This window comes from Protomyctophum parallelum (genome assembly GCF_964188405.1).
Source record: "Protomyctophum parallelum genome assembly, chromosome: 2".
Lineage (NCBI taxonomy): Eukaryota > Metazoa > Chordata > Actinopteri > Myctophiformes > Myctophidae > Protomyctophum > Protomyctophum parallelum.
This window is the reverse complement of record NC_139699.1, coordinates 32,059,660-32,083,361: the sequence shown is the minus strand read 5'-3', so window position 1 is coordinate 32,083,361 and position 23,702 is coordinate 32,059,660. Positions and strand designations below refer to the sequence as shown.

General features: G+C 44.2%; 1 pseudogene across 1 annotated transcript in view; it reads right to left on the bottom strand.

Annotated features, from left to right (window-relative positions):
- LOC310854594 (receptor for retinol uptake stra6-like) overlaps positions 1-23,702 on the bottom strand; it is a 197,525-nt pseudogene that overhangs the window by 166,779 nt on the left and 7,044 nt on the right. The window contains exons 5-11 of the transcript in view: positions 2,762-2,823; positions 2,392-2,474; positions 2,216-2,277; positions 1,789-1,951; positions 1,520-1,601; positions 771-904; positions 300-417 (exon numbers count right to left, since the gene is read on the bottom strand). The product of the transcript in view is annotated as a receptor for retinol uptake stra6-like (transcript). The remainder of the gene's footprint in view (positions 1-299; positions 418-770; positions 905-1,519; positions 1,602-1,788; positions 1,952-2,215; positions 2,278-2,391; positions 2,475-2,761; positions 2,824-23,702) is intronic.

Genomic DNA, 23,702 nt, shown 5'->3' with positions numbered 1-23,702 from the left:
CATAGAAAACAAACTGACATTTTCTATTAATTGACTATTTTCGTCCATGCTAAACCCCTTATCCCTAAACTACTTACCCCGTTTTTTACTATTTTGAAAATAGTTTTGGAATAGTTCAACTATAGCCGATGGCTATTTTCACTATTCAAAAATGCTTTTCAAAATAGCAAAGTAGTTTAGGGATAAGGGGTTTAGCATGGACGAAAATAGAGCCCATTATGTACAGTAGATGGAAAAAAGAGTTCAGTTGCAACTCAGGTCAGTTTTTCTAAGAATAAAGGTTTTAGGGGTTAGCTCACCATGCCTTTGCAGCCATTTGGAAGAGAATGAGGTTTCGGCCAAAGACGATGGGGATAATGATCAAGAAAACCAAAAACACGAAGCAGATGAAGAACACGAGAGTCTGGATTACCATTCCTGTCAAGAAAATGCTAAATAATCAATCCATCTAAAAACCATCAATTGGGATAATTCATAGTCAGTGCACTGCACACAGATCAATAACTGAACTGTCGATAGATATTTTCATGGTCTTTAAAACATTTGAAATGGCACTGTGATCTTTTTACGGACTCATCCTTGGCCTAGAAGTGGAGTTGTGGAATACCCTCTTTAACTAATGATATTACACATAGTGACTTTACCATTAGTAATGCTGGATGAGTTCATCATTAATTCATCAATAATTTATTATGTGTAGTCGTGTATGCATTTGCCCCCTCAAGGTAAGTTAAGTGTTAAGGATGAAGTATATCGTAGGTTGATTTTACCTAGGGAGATGATTGCAGCCTGGTACCCTGTCAAGCCCATCCAGCACACAATGCCAGGGTTGGATGGGTGGATTGTTTTCTGGCTGTTATAAATACTGTAAATGTCTCCCTTATAAAGTCCTTTGAGGTTTGATCTGAAATGGAGGAAGAGGAATATCCAGTGATCACATGATGGTTCTATAGCCCAAACACAGGAAAATCATCCAAAGGACCTTTTTTTCCATTTTTGTCGTGAAACCTGACAGCTCAAAAACCAGCGCTTCTTTCACCTGACAAATATCACTATATTTGATAATTTCTTGTTTTTTTTAACATGTACACTTAACTAAAATAACACTGCGGATTCCAATACGATCGTCACAGTTTGTTAATGGGGAGATGAAAAAATGTTAGTCTATGTTCACTGCCAAGTTGTGATAATCAAAGGTCCTAGGCATTATTCAAATACTGTATTTAATGATACAGTAGGTTAATTCGGCCATGTCATATGATATTACATAGATTACACCACAAATCAATGTTGGTATTAAAACCACAAAGGAAAAAACGTTCGGGCTTAGATACACCTGCATTATTTCTGGACGAAATTAAAACGAAGTAAAAAATGGTTATGATTACTTAATAAATATACAGTATGAATGAAAATTAACTGTATCTGAGGGATGTTTGGCATACAATACATCGGTGATCAATTTAAATGGATTGTACACTTCTAGATCTGCATGAGGAATCAAAGTATAGCTACTAACCTATGAAGTACCATTGATCGCATGAGCATGAGCATGACCAGACTGACGATACACGATAATGTCATCGCACACAGGTAGCACACTGTCAACGACAATAGCATGGTATGAAGGGAGAATGAAACAGATCTGCATGAAATACAAGATATAGTGTCCACTGTACATATTCACATAACATCCCATAACAACGGATTGGTCCGAGGGGGGAAATTCAAAGAACTGTAAATTTGGTTCAGTTGACATCCATCCAATCAATGCAAACAATTACCCACCTTCCAACAACCAAGTATAGAAAGTCACAATTTGGACAACCTCCATTCTGTCGTCAGAGAGGACGATGTCAAAGCCAAGCAGCAGGAAGGCGATGTTTTCATCAATGCCAGCACGGACAATATGGAGAGTAGGAATAACCTGAACGACCAGCAACAATGCCATCTGAAAGGAGACAAGTTGTACATTTACAGAGCTGTAGCCTGTAGGAGCTATGTTATTTAATTCACACACACACACACACACACACACACACACACACACACACACACACACACACACACACACACACACACACACACACACACACACACACACACACACACACACACACACACACACACACTCACACTCACACTCACACACACTAAAAGGTAATACAGTGCTCTAGGTGCAGGTGCAAGTGTATTGTATTCTTGGATAACTTACATGGTAGATTGCCACAAAGGCAACAAATGCTGAGATGGACAGCTTGAGGGGAAAACGGAATACTAGAAGAAAATTTGCATTTTTACTAACTATAAAAACTCAAATAGTTACAGTTATTACATTACACAACACTACTACAACAAAAACAAAACAAATGTTTGTTCGGAAAGACTCACCTTTCTCTGGAGTGTAAATGTAACTCTTTAGTAGTGTATCAGCTACTTTTTGAGACAGTGTTGGTTTGTCTGTGCTTGTAGAGCTGGACAGCACAGGAAAATCATATTTATCATATGAGCCCATAGTTCTATACCTCCAGTTCTAGGCTAAACAGAAGTTGTTTTTTTCTTCCTTTCCTAAGATATAGTTCAATGTTGAAATGAGTGGTATTCCCCTTTAAAGTGAGCCATGTGATCCAGAAGTGCATTTCACAGTTCACTATTACTGTTAGTAAAGTAATAGGCTTATATACTTTTTACTCATATGAAGAAAATCAACATAAGTACTGTACTCCAATAACATGAGAGTAAATGTATCTTATATGTTCACCTGGGGGTTGATGACTTTTTCTTTAGAAGGGATTTCACTGTGTAGTAGCTGCTGTCAAGGTCCTTGGAGCAAAACACGGAATAGTTCTTATTGTAACTCTTTCTGCTTTGTACTCATACAGCTCCAGACATTCACTCACTGAGCAGCCCCATTACAGCAGATTTGCTATATAATGGCCCTATCTTGGGTGCCGCCTTACCCCTTATTTATGACAAAACCTTTTTAGGCTTTTTTGTCTCCACCAGGCCGAAGGCATGGGGGGAGAGTATGTTTTGCACTCCATCCGTCCGTCCGTCCGTGTGTGTGTCCGTCCGTGTGTGTGTGTGTGTGTGTCCGTCCGTGTGTCCGTGAGCAGCTAATCTCGGCCACCGTTAACCCAGTCGATGCCAAATTTTGCACACACACTCCCTGGATGCCAACGATGAACCTCTGCCCCAAACTTTCCAGAACGGCCTGATATAGCGCCACCAGGAGGCCGCTTTGTGCAAAACAAGTTTTTGCACAGTACACCTACAGATTTTGTCCAAACATCACGCAAATTGGTACACAGTCTCTCTAGAGCCATTCAACGAAACCGGTCTTTCAGATTTCTCACACTCCATCCTGATTGGTTAAGATTGGCTTCCAAAGTTCACAGGAGTGCTCAGTTTCAAACAAAATGCTGCAAATCATGAACACATCGCGTGATTTCCGTGAAATTGTGCACCCACATTCCCACTAGGCCGAGGACGAAATGCCACATGAACAATTTCAACTCAGCCTCAAGGTGGCGCTATAACTGGCCGAAAAGTGTTTTTACCTCTAACTGCACGGATCTGTGGATAACTTTGTATGCCAACTCCCTAGAGGCCAAGGAAAAACCTTTGCCTGGAATTTTTCACATCTGCTCTTTATAGCGCCACCAGGAGGCCGCTTTGTGCAAAACAAGTTTTTGCACAGTACACCTACAGATTTTGTCCAAACATCACGCAAATTGGTACACAGTCTCTCTAGAGCCATTCAACGAAACCAGTCTTTCAGATTTCTCAGACTCCATCCTGATTGGTTAAGATTGGCTTCCAAAGTTCACAGGAGTGCTCAGTTTCAAACAAAATGCTGCAAATCATGAACACATTGCGTGATTTCCGTGAAATTGTGCACCCACATTCCCACTAGGCCGAGGACGAAATGCCACATGAACAATTTCAACTCAGCCTCAAGGTGGCGCTATAACTGGCCGAAAAGTGTTTTTACCTCTAACTGCACGGATCTGTGGATAACTTTCTATGCCAACTCCCTAGAGGCCAAGGAAAAACCTTTGCCTGGAATTCTTCACATCTGCTCATCCTGGTGGAGACCTGTGCCCAGAAGGGCACTTTTTCTAGTGTTTGTATTATAATTGGTTGAATGTTCGCCCCCCTGGTATATAGAGATGCTAGTGTTTGTGTTATAATTCATGTCTACTGACTATGAAAACAAAGTTCATCTGTGGAGCCAAAAGTATAGAAAGTATACTCATTTTGTAGATTAGAAAGTCCCATTTTACAAGTTTTCAAATGTATTCAATGTGTACAAATCTTTTGAAAATAGCAGATCTACAAGCTCACAATGCATTTGTAGGTCCGGTATTTTAAAAAGGCCAAAATGTATATTTTACTGAAGGGCTGAAGTGGTCAATGTATGTTTTGTAATAATAATAAAAAATCTGCAAAGTAAACTAACTAAATTTGTCAAGTAATTGTCGTGGAGTAAAGGTACTATATTTGTCTCTGAGATGTACGTAGTGAAAACTATTGCAAACCCTCCAGTATAAAAGTCCAATTTCCCTCAAAAGTGTACTTTAATGTACTTTACGACACTGAGCACATTAATGAACCTTGAATCAAATGAACCATGTAAATACAACAAATTGAGCAGAGCACTGCAGGGAGTTGAACCCCATTCCGGTAAACCAGAAGTACCACAACCAGTGCCTTGGTTTTTGTTTTGTTTTACAAGGTCCATTCGTTGAAATGTAAATTTTGCATTTTAACAGTAAAGTAATTTCACAATTTACATTGTAGGCAATGATTAATTACGGTATGGCACCAGGCCAAAGCCATGGGGAGAGAGTATGTTTTGCACTCAGTGTGTGTGTGTGTGTGTGTGTGTCTGTGTGTGTGTCCGTCAGTTTGTTAACAGCTAATCTCCGGCACCATTAACCCGGTCGATGCCAAATTTTGCACACACACTCCCTGGATGCCAACGATGAACCTCTGTCCCAAATTTTCCAGGACGGCCTGTATAGCACCACACATTTTTTTATGCCCTCCGAGACTATGGACTCTAGCCTTTCGCTTTTCTGTGATTTTCACCTTTTTTCAAATCCTAAACAATGATGAAGAATCGCGCACTATAGCATGCCACTTAATGACCTTGACCAATATCAATGACCTTGAGCAGTATAAATGAACTTCAATAAGACTAGTAAATGACCTTGACCAGTATAAATGACCTTGAGCAGTATAAATGAACTTCAATAAGACTAGTAAATGACCTTGACCAGTATAAATGACCTTGAGCAGTATAAATGAACTTCAATAAGACTAGTAAATGACCTTGACCAGTATAAATGACCTTGAGCAGTATAAATTAACTTCAATAAGACTAGTAAATGACCTTGACCAGTATAAATGACCTTGAGCAGTATAAATGAACTTCAATAAGACTAGTAAATGACCTTGACCAGTATAAATGACCTTGAGCAGTATAAATGAACTTCAATAAGACTAGTAAATGACCTTGACCAGTATAAATGACCTTGAGCAGTATAAATTAACTTCAATAAGACTAGTAAATGACCTTGACCAGTATAAATGACCTTGACAAGTACAAAATGACCTTGACCAGTATAAATGACCTTCACCAGTATAAAAGACCGTGACCAGTATATGACTGTGACCAGTATAAATTACCTTCATGAGACTAGTAAATGACCTTGACCAGTATAAATGACCTTCATAAGACTAGTAAATGATCTTCACCAGTATAAATTAACTTGACCAGTATGCGGTCCGTGACCATGGACTATAGCCTTTCACTTTTCCTTGATTTTCACCTTTAAAGAAAATCCTCAACAATGATGAAGAATCGCGCACTATAGCGCGCCACTCAATGACCTGAGACCACAACAGGTATAAGAAAGACGTTCTGATCTTCATCAGGTCATGTGTACACAAAACATACACTTTTATACTAAGGGAGTGCCCCCATTAACCAATCAAAACACCACATTTTGGTGCCCCTCCCATCACTGCAGGTGTGACACGTCAACCCTGAGTGAGTAGGTGGGGACCCAGACATATTGATGTAAATATAGTCTGTTCAGAAATGTTAGTGTCTCTCATAGAGCTTGTAGGTGATGCAGAGGAGGGAAATGGGTCGGTAGCTCTTCAGGGATAATGGGTCTTTGCCAGGTTTAGGGATTGCAACCACTTTGGCCTTTTTACAGACAGAAGGGATGGTTTTCTGTGCTATGCATGTGTTCAGCATCCCCACAAGCCAGGTCTTTGCGTTAGGTCCCAGGTGCTGTATAATTTCTGCCAGTATGTCATCAATCCCTGCTGCTTTTCCGGGTTTCAACCTTCCCATTGCAGTTTCGAGTTCTTCTAGGTCGAAGGGTTTGGTTTGAGGGCTGGCTGATTGTGGTTGGTCTGATACCACTGTGCGATGGTATTCTATGTGGGTCGGTGGCGGTGTTGGTTACGACTGTTGGCCACCAGTTGTGACCAACACCGCCACCGACCCACAGGAGAATACCATCGCACAGTGGTATCAGACCAACCACAATCAGCCAGCCCTCAAACCAAACCCTTCGACCTAGAAGAACTTGAAACTGCAATGGGGAAGTTGAAACCCGGAAAAGCAGCAGGGATTGATGACATACTGGCAGAAATTATACAGCACCTGGGACCTAACGGAAAGACCTGGCTTGTGGGGATGCTGAACACATGCATAGCATAGACAACCATCCCTTCTGTCTGGAAAAAGGCCAAAGTGGTTGCAATCCCTAAACCTGTCAAAGACCCATTATCCCCAAAGAGCTACCGACCCATTTCCCTCCTCTGCATCACAAGCTCTATGAGAGGCTGCTACTCCAACGCCTCGTTGCCACTCAGATGCCAAGCTGACTAAAGACCAAGCTGGTTTCCGTCCCGGCCGCTCCTGTGCTGGACAGAGCTCAACCTCACCCAACACATTGAGGATGGGTTTGAGGGAAAACAAATAACTGGAGCAGCATTCAGAGATCTCTCTGCTGCCTACGACACTGTCCAACACCGCACAATGGTCAGGAAAAGCCTCCTCAAAAACAGGCGCTTCTATGTCCAGTTAAATGACCAGAGCCTAAGGCTGCGCTGCAAGGGTTGGAGCCTGGCCAGCTCCTGCTGGTCTAGACTGAGTGGCTGTGGCTGCACAGTAAGGCTGCGGTAACCTAGTCTGGGCTTGCTGCTGCACTGGCTTGCTCAGCTCGCATTCTGAGCTGGCTGGCTTTCCAGAAAGGCTGGTTCTGTTGCTGCAAGGCAGGGCAGGGCAGACCGGGCCAGGCCTCAAGAGAGGCCTGGCTGAGCTGACTGAGCAAGGCTGGTATGGCTGCAATGGCTGACTGCAAGGGCTGATATGCTCTGGCTTGGCAGCCTGACTTTCTACACTGGCTGACTGGCGGAGCTGACTGGCTGCGTTGGCTGACTGGGCAGGCTTGCTGGCTAGCTGGCTTGCTGTGCTCCCTGAGGGAAGCTTTGGGATGGATCTCTAGGGGCATCGGCTAGTGTTGAGCCTTCCTATGGCGTCTACCTTGATCTCCGTCCTAAGAAAGAAAGACAGAAAAAGAAAGACACACAAACCCAACTATGCAGCTTCCACCTGAGGAACCGAGACGCGAGAAAAGAACTGAGCGTCACTTGGGATGGTCACAAACTCTCCAACCATAACCACCCCATGTATCTTGGAGTTACACTGGACAGGACACTCTTCTTCAAAAAAACACCTGGAGAACACAAAAGCCACGGTCAACACCCACAATAACATCCTGTGAAAACTAGTGAACTCCCAAGTGGGGCGCAGACCCACAAACAATCCGTGCAACTGCCATGGCCCTGTCTTTCTCTACAGCAGAGTATGCCTGCTCAAGCTGGAGCCGATCACGTCACACCAAATTGGTCGACACAGCCCTAAATGACACCTGTCGCATCATCACGGGATGGGTCAAGACAACACCTGTCCCGTCCGTGCCTTTATGCGCTAGCCGCCACCTCCCCCCGCACATCAGACGACTGTGTAACGCTCAAGATGAATGGAAAACACAGGAGATAGACAGTGAAGTCTGGAATGAAATGATAGAGAACACCTCACACACACAGTTTCCTTTCGTGGCCGTTTACATTCGAGGGTCGCCGGTCCTCTCGAACGGAACAGTTTAACGTCATGCCCAGGACGAAAAGATATAGAGAACACCATAATGACAAATAACAGCAGGAAGGCATGGGCCACAATCCACCGTCTTGGCAAAGACCACACCACCCATAATTCACAACGGTCACAGCAAACTCTGTTGCATCACAACTGGTGTAGGTATTGGATGGAGCCCGCACACCACAGGTATAAGAAAGACGTGATGCAGAGGAGGGAAATGGGTCGGTAGCTCTTCGGGGATAATGGGTCTTTGCCAGGTTTAGGGATTGCAACTACTCCAGCCTTTTTCCAAACAGAAGGGATGGTTTTCTGTGCTATGCATGTGTTCAGCATCCCCACAAGCCAGGTCCTTGCGATAGGTCCCAGGTGCTGTATCATTTCTGCCAGTAGGTCATCAATCCCTGCTGCTTTTCCGGGTTTCAACTTTCCCATTGCAGTTTCAAGTTCTTCTAGGTCGAAGGGTTTGGTTTGAGTGATGGCTGATTATGGTTGGTCTGATACCACTGTGCGATGGTATTCTATGTGGGTCGGTGGCGGTGTTGGTTACAACTGTTGGCCACCAGTTGTGACCAAGACCGCCACCAACCCACAGGAGAATACCATCGCACAGTGGTATCAGACCAACCACAATCAGCCAGCCTTCAAACCAAACCCTTCGACCTAGAAGAACGTGAAACTGCAATGGGAAAGTTGAAACCCGGAAAAGCAGCAGGGATTGATGACCTACTAGCAGAAATGATACAGCACCTGGGACCTAACGGAAAGACCTGTCTTGTGGGGATGCTGAACACATGCATAGCACAGAAAACCATCCCTTCTGTCTGGAAAAAGGCCAAAGTGGTTGCAATCCCTAAACCTGGCAAAGACCCATTATCCCCAAAGAGCTACCGACCCATTTCCCTCCTCTGCATCACCTACAAGCCTATCCCGTCACACCAAATTGGTCGACACAGCCCTAAATGACACCTGTGGCATCATCATAGGATGCATCAAGACAACACCTGACCCTGTCCCAACACCTGTTTACATTCGAGGGTCGCCGGTCCTCTCGAACGGAACAGTTTAACGTCATGCCCAGGACGAAAAGATATAGAGAACACCAACATGACAAATAACAGCAGGAAGGCATGGGCCACAATCCACCGTCTTGGCAAAGACCACACCACCCATAATTCACAACGGTCACAGCAAACTCTATTGCATCACAACTGGTGTAGTTATTGGATGGAGCCCGCACACCACAAAAAAAAAGAAAAACAACATACTATAGTATGCCCTCCGTGACCATAGACTTTAGCCTTTCGCTTTTCTGCAATTTAACCTTTTTTCAAATCCTCAACAATGATGAAGAATCGCGCACTATAGCGTGCCACTTAATGACCTTGACCAATATCAATGACCTTGAGCAGTATAAATTACCTTCAATAAGACTAGTAAATGACCTTGACCAGTATAAATGACCTTGACAAGTACAAATGACCTTGACCAGTATAAATGACCTTCACCAGTAGAAATGACCGTGACCAGTATATGACTGTGACCAGTATAAATTACCTTCATGAGACTAGTAATTGACCTTGACCAGTATAAATGACCTTTAGAAGACTAGTAAATGATCTTCACCAGTATAAATGACCTTTAGAAGACTAGTAAATGATCTTCACCAGTATAAATGACCTTGACCAGTATGCGGTCCGTGACCATGGACTATAGCCTTTTGCTTTTCCTTGATTTTCACCTTTAAAAAATCCTCAACAATGATGAAGAATCGCACACTATAGCGCGCCGCTCAATGACCTGAGACCATGGACCAATGAATGAAATACAACACATTGAGCAGGGCACTGCAGGGAGTTGAACCCCGTTCCGGTAAACCAGAAGTCCGACACCAGTGCCTTAGTTTTTGTGTTGTTGTTCATTTAAAGGTCCAGGTGTGCATACGCATGTGCCCCTGTGTGTGTAGGTGCATGTGTGCATGTGTGTGCACGCTTCAATGACCACTGTTGGACCCAATGGCGATCAAGGACCTCAGGGAGCCATTCATAATTCACAACGGTCACAGCGAACTCTGTTGCATCACAACTGGTGGCCAACAGTCGTAACCAACACCGCCACGACCCACAGGAGAATACCATCGCACAGTGGTATCAGACCAACCACAATCAGCCAGCCCTCAAACCAAACCCTTCGACCTAGAAGAACTCAAAACTGCAATGGGAAAGTTGAAACCCGGAAAAGCAGCAGGGATTGATGACATACTGGCAGAAATTATACAGCACCTGGAACCTAACGCAAAGACCTGGCTCGTGGGGATGCTGAACACATGCATGGCACAGAAAACCATCCCTTCTGTCTGGAGAAAAGCCAAAGTGGTTGCAATCCCCAAACCTGGCAAAGACCCATCATCCTCAAAGAGCTACCGACCCATTTCCCTCCTCTGCATCACCTACAAGAGAGGCTGCTACTCCAACGCCTCATACCACTCATAGACACCAAGCTGACTAAAGACCAAGCTGGTTTCCGTCCCGTCCTGTGCTGGACAGAGCTCAACCTCACCCAACACATTAAGGATGGGTTTGAGGGAAAACAAATAACTGGAGCAGCAACTGGAGGGCGAAGCAAGCACGCAGGCAGCTTGTGCCTGCCTGCGTGCCTGCCTGCCTTCCTCATGTGGAAGCTGCATAGTTGAGTTTGTGTGTGTGTTTCTTTTTCTGTCTTTCTTTCTTAGGACGAAGATCAAGGTAGACACCGTTGGAAGGCTCAACACAAGCCGATGCCCCTAGAGATCCATCCCAAAGCTTCCCTCAGGGAGTCCAGCAAGCCAGCTAGCCAGCAAGCCCGCCCAGTCAGCCAACGCAGCCAGCCAGCTCCGCCAGTCAGCCAGTGTAGAAAGTCAGGCTGCCAAGCCAGCGCACATCAGCCCTTGCAGTCAACCATTGTAGCCATACCAGCCTTGCTCAGTCAGCTCAGCCAGGCCTCTCTCGAGGCCTGGCTCTCTGTCTGCCTGGCCCGGTCTGCCCCGCCCTGCCTTGCAGCAACAGAACCAGCCTTGCTGGCAAGCCAGCCAGCTCAGAATACGAGCTCAGCAAGCCAGCGCAGCTGGCAAGCACGCAGTTAGTCTAAACCAGTTTCAGACTGGCAGGCCAAGGCAGACAGACAGGAAGACCGAGGCGCCTAGGCAGGCAGACAGGCCAGGAAGGCAACAAAGTGCAGGCAGGGGGACTGTCCGGCCTAAGGCTGCGCTGCAAGGGTTGGAGCCTGGCCAGCTCCTGCTGGTCTAGACTGAGTGGCTGTGGCTGCACAGTAAGGCTGCGGTAACCTAGTCTGGGCTTGCTGCTGCACTGGCTTGCTCAGCTCGCATTCTGAGCTGGCTGGCTTTCCAGAAAGGCTGGTTCTGTTGCTGCAAGGCAGGGCAGGGCAGACCGGGCCAGGCAGACAGAGAGCCAGGCCTCAAGAGAGGCCTGGCTGAGCTGACTGAGCAAGGCTGGTATGGCTGCAATGGCTGACTGCAAGGGCTGATATGCTCTGGCTTGGCAGCCTGACTTTCTACACTGGCTGACTGGCGGAGCTGACTGGCTGCGTTGGCTGACTGGGCAGGCTTGCTGGCTAGCTGGCTTGCTGTGCTCCCTGAGGGAAGCTTTGGGATGGATCTCTAGGGGCATCGGCTAGTGTTGAGCCTTCCTATGGCGTCTACCTTGATCTCCGTCCTAAGAAAGAAAGACAGAAAAAGAAAGACACACAAACCCAACTATGCAGCTTCCACCTGAGGAACCGAGACGCGAGAAAAGAACTGAGCGTCACTTGGGATGGTCACAAACTCTCCAACCATACCCACCCCATGTATCTTGGAGTTACACTGGACAGGACACTCTTCTTCAAAAAAAACACCTGGAGAACACAAAAGCCACGGTCAACACCCACAATAACATCCTGTGAAAACTAGTGAACTCCCAAGTGGGGCGCAGACCCACAAACAATCCGTGCAACTGCCATGGCCCTGTCTTTCTCTACAGCAGAGTATGCCTGCTCAAGCTGGAGCCGATCACGTCACACCAAATTGGTCGACACAGCCCTAAATGACACCTGTCGCATCATCACGGGATGGGTCAAGACAACACCTGTCCCGTCCGTGCCTTTATGCGCTAGCCGGCACCTCCCCCCGCACATCAGACGACTGTGTAACGCTCAAGATGAATGGAAAACACAGGAGATAGACAGTGAAGTCTGGAATGAAATGATAGAGAACACCTCACACACACAGTTTCCTTTCGTGGCCTTTTACATTCGAGGGTCGCCGGTCCTCTCGAACGGAACAGTTTAACGTCATGCCCAGGACGAAAAGATATAGAGAACACCATAATGACAAATAACAGCAGGAAGGCATGGGCCACAATCCACCGTCTTGGCAAAGACCACACCACCCATAATTCACAACGGTCACAGCAAACTCTGTTGCATCACAACTGGTGTAGGTATTGGATGGATCCCGCACACCACAGGTATAAGAAAGACGTGATGCAGAGGAGGGAAACTGTTGGCCACCAGTTGTGACCAAGACCGCCACCGACCCACAGGAGAATACCATCGCACAGTGGTATCAGACCAACCACAATCAGCCAGCCCTCAAACCAAACCCTTCGACCTAGAAGAACTTGAAACTGCAATGGGAAAGTTGAAACCCGGAAAAGCAGCAGGGATTGATGACCTACTGGCAGAAATGTTACAGCACCTGGGACCCAACGCAAAGACCTGGCTTGTGGGGATGCTGAACACATGCATAGCACAGAAAACCATCCCTTCTGTCTGGGAAAAGGCCAAAGTGGTTGCAATCCCTAAACCTGGCAAAGACCCATTATCCACAAAGAGCTACCGACCCATTTCCCTCTGCATCACCTACAAGGCTATATGAGAAGCTGCTACTCCAACGCCTTGTTGCCACTCATAGATACCAAGCTGACTAAAGACCAAGCTGGTTTCCGTCCCAGCCGCTCCTGTGCTGGACAGAGCTCAACCTCACCCAACACATTGAGGATGGGTTTGAGGGGAAACAAATAACTGGAGCAGCATTCAGAGATCTCTCTGCTGCCTACGACACTGTCCAACACCGCACAATGGTCAGGAAAAGCCTCCTCAACAACAGGCGCTTCTATGTCCAGTTAAATGACCAGAGGAGTAAATGGAAAGCCCAAAAGAACGGCCTCCAACAAGGTAGCGTGCTCGCCCCCCTCCTTTTCAATATCTACACAAACGACCAGCCACTACCCAATGCCTAATGCCAGCGTTTCATCTACGCCGACAACCTCTGCATTACGACCCAACAAGCAGACTTCCAGAAGATTGAGTCTGTCCTTGAAAGTGCCCTCCAAGAAATGTCAAGCTACTACAATACAACCACCTGAAACCCAACCTATAGAGAACACCTCACACACACACATCATTTCCTTTCGTGGCCGTTTACATTCGAGGGTCGCTGGTCCTCTCGAACGGAACAGTTTAACGTCATGCCCAGGACGAAAAGATATAGAGAACACCAACATGTCAAATAACAGCAGGAAGGCATGGGCCACAATCCACCGTCTTGGCAAAAACCACACCACCCATAATTCACAACGGTCACAGCAAACTCTGTTGCATCACAACTGGTGTAGGTATTGGATGGAGCCCGCACACCACAGGTATAAGAAAGACGTTCTTTGTTGAAATACTGACAGCGTTTCGATCCATTTGATCTTCATCAGGTCATGTGTACACAAAACATACACTTTTATACTAAGGGAGTGCCCCCATTAAACAATCAAAATACCACATTTTGGTGCCCCTCCCATCACTGCAGGTGTGACACGTCAACCCTGAGTGAGTAGGTGGGGACCCAGACATATTGATGTAAATATAGTCTGTTCAGAAATTGTAGTGCCTCTCATAGAGCTTGTAGGTGATGCAGAGGAGGGAAATGGGTCGGTAGCTCTTCGGGGATAATGGGTCTTTGCCAGGTTTAGGGATTGCAACTACTCCAGCCTTTTTCCAAACAGAAGGGATGGTTTTCTGTGCTATGCATGTGTTCAGCATCCCCACAAGCCAGGTCCTTGCGATAGGTCCCAGGTGCTGTATCATTTCTGCCAGTATGCCATCAATCCCTGCTGCTTTTCCGGGTTTCAACTTTCCCATTGCAGTTTCACGTTCTTCTAAGTCGAAGGGTTTGGTTTGAGGGCTGGCTGATTGTGGTTGGTCTGATACCACTGTGCGATGGTATTCTATGTGGGTCGGTGGCGGTGTTGGTTACAACTGTTGGCCACCAGTTGTGACCAAGACCGCCACCGACCCACAGGAGAATACCATCGCACAGTGGTATCAGACCAACCACAATCAGCCAGCCCTCAAACCAAACCCTTCGACCTAGAAGAACTTGAAACTGCAATGGGAAAGTTGAAACCCGGAAAAGCAGCAGGGATTGATGACCTACTGGCAGAAATGTTACAGCACCTGGGACCCAACGCAAAGACCTGGCTTGTGGGGATGCTGAACACATGCATAGCACAGAAAACCATCCCTTCTGTCTGGGAAAAGGCCAACGTTGTTGCAATCCCTAAACCTGGCATAGACCCATTATCCACAAAGAGCTACCGACCCATTTCCCTCTGCATCACCTACAAGGCTATATGAGAAGCTGCTACTCCAACGCCTTGTTGCCACTCATAGATACCAAGCTGACTAAAGACCAAGCTGGTTTCCGTCCCAGCCGCTCCTGTGCTGGACAGAGCTCAACCTCACCCAACACATTGAGGATGGGTTTGAGGGGAAACAAATAACTGGAGCAGCATTCAGAGATCTCTCTGCTGCCTACGACACTGTCCAACACCGCACAATGGTCAGGAAAAGCCTCCTCAACAACAGGCGCTTCTATGTTCAGTTAAATGACCAGAGGAGTAAATGGAAAGCCGAAAAGAACGGCCTCCCACAAGGTAGCGCGCTCGCCCCCCTCCTTTTCAATATCTAAACAAACGACCAGCCACTTGAAACCCAACCCATCAAAAACCCAACTATGCAGCTTCCACCTGAGGAACCGAGACGCAAAAAAAGAACTGAGCATCACAAACTCTCAAACCATACCCACCCCATGTAACTTGGAGTTACACTGGACAGTTTAACGTCATGCCCAGGACGAAAAGTAATAGAGAACACCAACATGACAAACCCTACACTTAAACCCTCTATATTTAATAAAAAACAATTCTGGACAGGAATCCTGTATTGCAGGGGTGCCCAAAAGGTGCATTGTGATCTACCAGTAGATCACAAAGGCTGTGCAGGTAGACCATATGGCATGCCCCTGTATATAATCTATCACTTGAATTAAGGTGACTTGACACCAGCTCAAATGTTGCACACAAACATCAGTAGCAAAAGTACAAAGTTATTGTGACAGTAATAATTGCTATAGTGTGTGTTCAGTAACAGGAATATTCCTGTCTCTCCAGCTCTTTAATAAATATAAAAGGGTTTAATCAGGAGTTGTAGTAGCCACAGGATAATCTAAGCGGTGGATATTGCTCTTGTCTTCATGTCTTTATGTATGTCAATTGTGTTGTTTGTGTTATGTCAAATGCGTGTATATGTGTTCTGCATACTTGGCTGCTGTGTTGCAAGATAAATTTCTGAACTGACAATAAAGTACCATATCATAATTATATATCATATCGTCACCTTATTAAACTAATGGCCTAAGTAATCTTTTGGCCTAAATCACCACCTGGTGATGCTGGCCACCTCTGGTAAAATCGCCCAAGCCCTAATGTAAAAGGCCTTCCGTTACACCCTATTCAAACAATGGCCTATGTCAAGAGGGAGACTTAGGCCATATTATTTTGCCTACGTCATAATAAAATGTGACTTAGGCCATTTTAACACACCTTTCAAAATGGGACTGAATGGGAGGTACTGTTACCATGGGACTGATCGAATGGGAGTGAATGGGACTGAATGGGAGTGAAAGGTAGGTACTGTTACTATGGGACTGATACTATGGGAGTGCATGGGACTGAATGGGAGTGAATGGGTGGTACTGTTACTATGGGACTGATACTATGGGAGTACATGGGACTGAATGGGAGTGAATGGGAGGTTCTGTTACTATGGGACTGATACTATGGGAGTGAATGGGACTGAATGGGAGTGCATGGGAGTGAATGGGAGGTATTGTTACTATGGGACTGATACTATGGGAGTGAATGGGACTGAATGGGACTGAATGGGAGGTACTGTTAATATGGGACGATACGATGGGAGTGAATGAGACTGAATTGGGAGTGAATGGGGTGTACTGTTACTATGTGACTGAATGGGAGTGAATAAAAGTGAATGGGGAGTGAATGGGACTGAATCGGAGTGAATGGGAGTGAATGAGAGGTACTGTTACGATGGGACTGTCACTCCCATTCAGAGTGAAAGGGAGTGAATGGGAGGTACTGTTACTATATGGGACTGCCACTCCCACTCACTCCCATTCAGAGTGAATGGGACTGAATGGGAGTGAATGGGAGGTACTGTTACTATGGGACTGTCACTCCCATAGTATCAGTCCCATAGTAACAGTACCTCCCATTCAGTCCCATTAACTCCCAATCACTCCCATAGTAACAGTACCTCCCTTTCAGTCCCATTCACTCGAAATTCACTCCCATTAACTCCCCTTCAGTGTCAAATGTCTTTGTGCTCTGATATTATTTTAAACACTCTGAGGCTGACCCTAAACCATGGTCTATTAAAAATAATTGGAATAAAACATTTTGCCTAAGTCACTTACTGCAGAAGTAATTTGGCCTAAATAACGTTTATAATTGCCTAAGTTAAAATGGCATGTTCAGATATTGGCCTAAGTCATTTTATCCTTACATGTTACATGATTGACATACACCTTTATTTGTATGTCAAGTCATATTTTTTGGAATTGAAATAATTTTAGAAATATAATATAGGCCTATTCTACATTTGGCACAGTTTTTTGTGTTTCCTGAAAACCTTGAAGGCAATTAGTTTAATAAGGTGACGAAAAAAAAATCAGGTAGGTGACACATTTTCAGCCAATCAGGAGAAAGTAGCTATTTATGAGCTTATAATGTTCCAGTTCTAATTTTGTCTGTTACAGTCATTACAATTCCACGTGTTTTAAAAAAAAAAGCTGGAGAGACCGGGAGACCTCTGTTACTGAACAAACACTATAGCAGTGATGGGCAAGCTACTTGGAAAATGTAGTAAGCTACACTACCAGTTACTCTCTATTAAATATAGCTCAACTACAACGAAGCTATCCCCAGATAATTGTAGCAAGCTACACTATAAGCTACATGGCAAAAGTAGCTAGCTACATGGACACTACTTTTTTTTTAAAATATTTTTTATCAACTTAATGATCAAGTTTCCAACGAACAAATAGCCTAATAGGCAGGCAAAAATGCTGAGTTTGATTGTTTATTAAAAAACAAACAGGAAACAAGCCCTCTGTCTGGCTTTTGGTGTCAACTTTTTCACATTTACTTGTATTAATGTACCTTGCGGTGTCAGGAGCCGGCTGATTCATGTGTTCAGTGTTGGGAAAGTTCTTTTTTTTATTAACTATAGTTCAGTTCACAGTTAATTTTTTTTAAAGGAACTAATTCAGTTCATAATTCAACATTTTGAACTAAAGTTCATGGTTCCAAAAAATGAACGATTTTAGTTATTTTTTGTTATTTTCTTTTAAATTATTATTATTGCCACAGCCTAGCCATTTGCACACCAGCTGAGAGACATAATTTAGACTAGAGAATGCTAGTCTCTCAAGACAGACTCGATAGGCACTGTTTTACCGAATATTTGAGGATGGGATACTCAGATTGAGAGAATGCTGACAGGCACTTAAATGAGATGTTAATGTCCTGTAGTAGACTTAGAAATAAAACTAGTGTTGACTAATCAATACAAGTGGCTCTTATTTTGATGGGGCAGTTTCTGCACAAGAAGTCCGTTTGACTTGTAAACAAGCTACGATGAATGAGCTGTCAAAGTACTATAGTCGCTAAACCACGTTAGCGATCAAATTTACAATATGAAAACTTTCACTTAGACAATAATGTAGGTTACACACGCTGGAATTAAACATGGAACCTGCAGGCAGCATTAGGTGAGTAATTCATTGTGTTGTGCTAGATATAAAAGGACAGCTGCTGCGTGGGATCCTCTTGCTGCTTAACAACATAACTGTGTCAGACTCTTCTTATCTAAACCAACCAATCATGGATTTTTTTCCAGGGATTTTTTTCCCCACAACACTTTATTTAACAGTCAATTTGTAACGTATAGCTTTTGTTGAAAGCTACGTCACTACTTGGGTCTAAAAATAGCTACACTACAAAAAACGCTACTTGGTTCAAAAGGAGTGAAGCTACCGTCAAGCTACTGATAAATGTAGTTAAGCTATGTAGCTTCGCTACTTGTAGCTAGCTACTGCCCAACACTGCACTATAGCAATGATTACTGTCACAATATAGAGCTATTTAACACAATATAGCAATGATTACTGTCACAATATCTATTTAACACTGTTACTGAACACACTATAGCAATGATTACTGTCACACTATAGAGCTATTTAACACTGTTACTGAACACACTCTATAGCAATGATTACTGTCACAATACAGAGCAATTTAATTTAGGTAACCAAATGGACCCCAATAGTAGATCTTTACACTCTCAATAGTTCAATTGTTGTTAAGCATCTGCTTAATTTCCAAAAAACTACACAATTAGAGAATGTAGAAGATTGCTACTTTTGATCCTTTGATTATGTAGGCTCGAGGATCGTTTGCTTTTGCCTGAAGGCTGGCGTGCTTTGATGACGCAGTGTTGTGATGCGCCAGTGTTGGCTGGCTGTGATCAGTTGTTGTGGGGATTTATAATAAACGGAGCAACCGGTGGCGTTCCAATGATAAACTCCTTGTCATCTATCCTTATAAAGAGAGTCTAAAGCCTGCATATTCTTCTAGCTGCGGCCGGAGCTACAATTATATAATGCTGATTGTAGCATAGCCATAGTGGTTAGTGACTGAGCTTTGTTAACATGAGTGCCCGAAATCGTTTCCCTCCAATTTCAAAGAATGTTTGTTGCTTTCCGACAATTTTCACAATGTTTGTCCTTTTACATACCAAACAATACTCTATTCACCTCTAGTCGATTATTTATTCAGCATTTGAGCCACTGACCACCATTGTGAGAGTCTATTAATGTGAAATGGTAGTCCGTGGCTCAAACATGTTCACTTTTGAAGTTACTTGTTGTGTTTATATATGTGAATACTACTCTTCAAAGCCGTGTTCCGGTAGTCGAGTGGGTACTGTCGACGTTAATGTAACGTTGGTCACGGGCTACTCCCCGTCCAGGACTGAGAGTGTGTTTTCTTCTTACAAAAGTTTTTGCATCTAGTAGAGGTCCATTCAGTATCTGAGCCACTGACCACCATTGTGTCTATTTATGTAACATGGTGGTCCGTGGACCTCGACGCAAAAGCAATTGTGTTTGTTTGGTAGAAAAACACTCTCGGTCCTCGACGGGGAAGTGAACTCAGGCCCGGTGTTTATAAACCGTCGACGTTAACCATTCAACTACTGAAACACTGTTTTACAATTTTGTAGAAACATCATATATAAACATCATAACAAGTAATTTCATAGGTGATAGACGTTTGAACACAAAAACAACAACAGCGTTAAGTAGTAAATAACATACCTGCTCCGATGGTGACGTGGCACTTCCAAACAAACACTGACCAAACTCGGCTCCACGCGTCTCTTCCGTATTTAAGGGTGCCGGCCGTCACTTCCTTCCGGGGTGAGGCCACGCCCGCGAGAGAAAATATATGACGTGGAACTTCCTGGAATAGAATCCGGAAGTGGCTGACGTCACAATTTAAATACACAATACAGAGCCCGATCTCTAACTTGGCAGTGTCCTTGGTGGTGTACTGGACTAGTCATCTGACTTAGTCTTAGCCTCTTAATTTTGCCGGTTCGAACCCCGTTGGTAATTTTCCTACAACACGGACTGCTTGTTTTTGTGAGGTTATGGTTAGGTTAGGGCTAGTTTGACATGCATTAGACTGCGGACCCCCATTTAGTGGCATTTCTATCTCTGGGACCCCCAGCCAGTAGCCTAACGGGGGTCCCCGCACACCAGCAACTGACAGGTAGGTAGGCCTACTGGGGGGTCCCCGGACACCTGCAGCAACTGACAGGTAGGTACTGCATGGGTTCCCCGGACCCCCCAGTCTGTGACTCACTGTGCTATTGTAGGCTATAGGCCTATTGTTATTGTCTCCACCAGGCCGAAGGCATGGGGGGAGAGTATGTTTTGCACTCCGTCCGTCCGTCCGTGTGTCCGTCAGTGTGTCCGTCCGTGTGTGTGTCGGTGAGCAGCTAATCTCGGCCACCGTTAACCCGGTCGATGCCAAATTTTGCACACACACTCCCTGGATGCCAACGATGAACCTCTGCCCCAAACTTTCCAGAACGGCCTGTTATAGCGCCACCAGGAGGCCGCTTTGTGCAAAACAAGTTTTTGCACAGTACACCTACAGATTTTGTCCAAACATCGCGCAAATTGGTACACAGTCTCTCTAGAGCCATTCAACGAAACGGGTCTTTCAGATTTCTCACACTCCATCCTGATTGGTTAAGATTGGCTTCCAAAGTTCACAGGAGTGCTCAGTTTCAAACAAAATGCTGCAAATCATGAACACATCGTGTGATTTCCGTGAAATTCTGCACGCACATTCCCACTAGGCCGAGGAAGAAATGCCACATGAACAATTTCAACTCAGCCTCAAGGTGGCGCTATAACTGGCCGAAAAGTGTTTTTACCTCTAACTGCACGGATCTGTGGATAACTTTGTATGCCAACTCCCTAGTTTACTTTTGTTGCCCTTTTATCCAACCACCAGATGAAGGCAAGCTGCAATGTCCTACATTCCTATCCTGGTGGAGACCTGTGCCCAGAAGGGCACTTTTTCTAGTCTTAACATATTTTTTGTTCAAATAGCCAAAATCGACACATTGTGAGCTTGTAGATCGGATATTTTAAAATGTTTTTCAGCACAGCACTCAATACATTTTCACATACCGGTAGTTTTATTTTTCAACCTTAACGGCCTCCCTCAGCGTCCTCCATCCTGTGACTGTAGGCTATATGCTGAGGAAGGCTGTTAAGGTTGAAACGCTCTGTCTGGTTGAGGCAAATAAAATGTGAAAAGGATTTTTTTGTTGAGTGCTGGCTGTCTTCTACTATACTTTACCATAATTAAAGTTCATACTGTATATTATTGTCAGTAATCTTTTTTTCCCCTTTTTTTTAAACGCAACAATTTTATTTTATAATTCAAACATCAACAATTTACAAAAGTCTGACCAGCATATTGTATGTGCGTCAGTAGAATCACATTCATATTTATAAAAGTTGGTGTAACACCTCTTCCTTATTAATGTATTCAAGTAAGTCACCATATAGTTCAGCCTTATTGTTATGATTATCTAATATTAATGTTCATAGTTGCTCTGTGTGTCATACTTTGCATCTAAACTAACCCAATAAGCCCTGGGAAACGTGCTAACCACGTGACTGTCAGTTTGCTAAATTATAATGATAAACCCTAAATTGTGTAACTAAGAATTGTAATTTTTGTGGACCTTTGCTCTCACACTTGCTTCCAATGTCCAAAGAAAGTTTGCTCAGGGCACAAACATCACTACAGAGTAGTGCATGGCTTGCCATTTTACTGACATGGAAGGATGAAAATAGAACATTGTAGAAAAATGTTAAATAAGCTATTTATTTGTAAATTATGTAATTATGTAAAAAATAAAGCATTTGGAAAATGGTCTGAAGTAATACGTAAAGTATATAGGATTTGAACATGCATGGTACATAATTAGCAGACCTAAATGTATCCTTCAACTATGCCCCTAATGACTGGCTGATCACAGGTTTTGTAGCAATTTGTTGCAAGTGTATTTTTAGGCCTTAAATGTTAAATGTTCAAGTCTGTTCAGATCATCATATAATTTACATTACTTCACATATTCTTTTCCAAATTATTTATATTTTTACATTTTGCAAAATAATTGCCAATTTAACATTGAGGTGCCCACAATGGTTAGATGTTGCTTTTGAGTCAGTGCAGTCAGTGTAGAGACATTGATTGAAATTGATTTAAATATTTATTAACAGTTTGTAGAATTTACAGTACATTTTAAGCACAAACTCAATACAAAGACTGTCAACTGTGAGTGGACGACCCAATTAAGCATTACACTTGTTTACAACAGGGTCCACATTGTTCAATTCATCAAACGACAGTGACATAGACAGTGGACGTCTATGTGTCTACTGACTGAGCTCGCTGAACTCGAGTCTCTGGCTGTGGCATTAAGATGTTCTCAGAGGGTTTGATCTGTTTCTCCAACAGTGGCCGTGGTAGTCCTGTGTGACAGCTCGCAGGTCACCGCCAGGTTCTGTCAAGGCCGTCTTGATCGGAGGTTAGATATAATTGTTATTTTGTTCCCTCAGCGTTGTTGAGCTCTATGTTCTTGTGTCCTTAATTGTTGCTTTTCTTTATTTTCTTTATTTTTTTATTCAATGTAATCATGGTGATACATAAAATGTATGGTTGGTAGCAGCATCAATTAGATGTTTTTTTTTTATGATAGGGGCAGGTATAAATAAGATTTATCTTCTTCCTGCTCCTTATCTTTTCTGCTATGGAATATGTAAAAAATAATAAGTACAAAGTAAAATGAATATAATCATAACTGAAATGAAATAAATAAATATGAAATGAAATCCTCAGCAGAGTGGGACCGTTCTAGGTGTGCCTCGTTTTCCAGACTCGCTGCATTGGAGGCACAGCACATCTTTCCCCTAACGGAGTAGATGCTATGATGGCAGGCTCAGAGGTGTAGTAGTAGCTATGGCATGGGGGAGTCTGCCAAGGATCCCTCGCTGAACTCCTGGGCTCCACCGGATGTCTCACCGATCCATGAGGTCCGTAGGGTGCTTACATCACCCCGGGGTGTCAGCAGGTTCTCTTCAGATGTACTGAAGTACTTTGAGCTCTTGGACTCGCTTCCCGTACCCAGGAAAGCCTGGCTGAAGTCTTAGGAGGCAGGAGGCACATAGCAACCAAATGTCCTGTGAATCCAAGTTGCAAATCTTGTAAGTTGCTTCTTTGCCCTCTCTGCTCTCTGTCCTAGAGTGTTCTCCTCTCTGTCTTGAGGAGGCAGTGGATCGCTGGTCTCGCTGGTCTCACCGCCAAACATGACTTTCTCCAAGAGGCACTGTGGTAACACACCGAAGTCCTGAGCATTCTCTATGAAGCACTGAATGACTGCTCTCTGCAGCTTGAGGTTGGTTTCCATCTTCTCAGTTTCCTCTCCAGGTGGAAGGAGGTTAGGGGTGAAGACCACAGACAGGTTATTGCTGTCCATCTTG